The 846-nt window shown below is 35.5% G+C and overlaps 1 pseudogene; it reads left to right on the top strand.

Annotated features, from left to right (window-relative positions):
• Positions 1-412: 412 nt before the first annotated feature.
• On the top strand, positions 413-640 carry LOC147312653 (U2 spliceosomal RNA; annotated as a pseudogene).
• Positions 641-846: the final 206 nt, after the last annotated feature.

The following is an 846-nucleotide window of genomic DNA, read 5'->3' as shown; positions in this document are numbered from 1 at the left end:
AACAAATGAGAAACATAAAATACGTTGTATGTTGTTGTCAATTATTAAGCTTAAATTATGGAAGGCAAGACAGTGCTGCATAACGGGGGGATTTAAATGGGGGGAAATTGGGACGATTAAGGCTATAGAGAAGGAATTTGAAGGGATATATTGGTACGAACTACAAAAATGGGGAATCGATACGATTAAGGATAGATGGAAAGATTATTTTTTGAAAGTACCCAAAAGGAGGTGGTAGATAAAGGGTAAGGGGTAAAGTGGGGAGGGGGAGATAAGGAGTAATATGATAAGTTATTTGAAAATGTTACTTTGTATGGGGAAAGATGAAAATAGGGGTTTTTTTTTTGTTTTTTTTTTTTGTTTTTTTTTTTTTTTGTTATGAACGAATGTTGGGAGAAAAGTGAATGTAACCTTATCATTTTAAAGGAAAAGGTAAAATGTTGGAATTGTTGTGGAAAGAAAATAAAAAGAAGGAAAAAAAAAAAAATCTGTTCTTATCAGTTTAATATCTGATACGTCCCCTACCCGGGGACCATATATTAAATTGATTTTTGGAGCAGGGAGATGGAATAGGGGCTTGCTCCGTCCACTCCACGCATCGACCTGGTATTGCAGTATTTCTAGGAACGGTGCACCCCCTGAAGCTGTGAAAAACAAATGTCATTTGACTCAACAGTTTGTGCAAAGAAATTTCTTATACGCTAGATATATGTGTGCGTCTGAATATCTGGACATTGTCTTCGTGTAATCTTCCAAGGTTAGTCAGACTGAAATCTTGCGACTTAATATTTGTGAATGACTTACATTTAACTATTACCAGAATTACTAAATCCTGCCACTTGGACT

This window comes from Aulonocara sp. 'chitande type north' Nkhata Bay, linkage group LG15 (genome assembly GCF_057382095.1).
Source record: "Aulonocara sp. 'chitande type north' Nkhata Bay isolate Kocher_YH1m ecotype deep benthic linkage group LG15, A_spYH_male_GT1.1, whole genome shotgun sequence".
NCBI lineage: Eukaryota > Metazoa > Chordata > Actinopteri > Cichliformes > Cichlidae > Aulonocara > Aulonocara sp. 'chitande type north' Nkhata Bay.
This window is presented reverse-complemented; position numbering and strand designations above follow the sequence as displayed.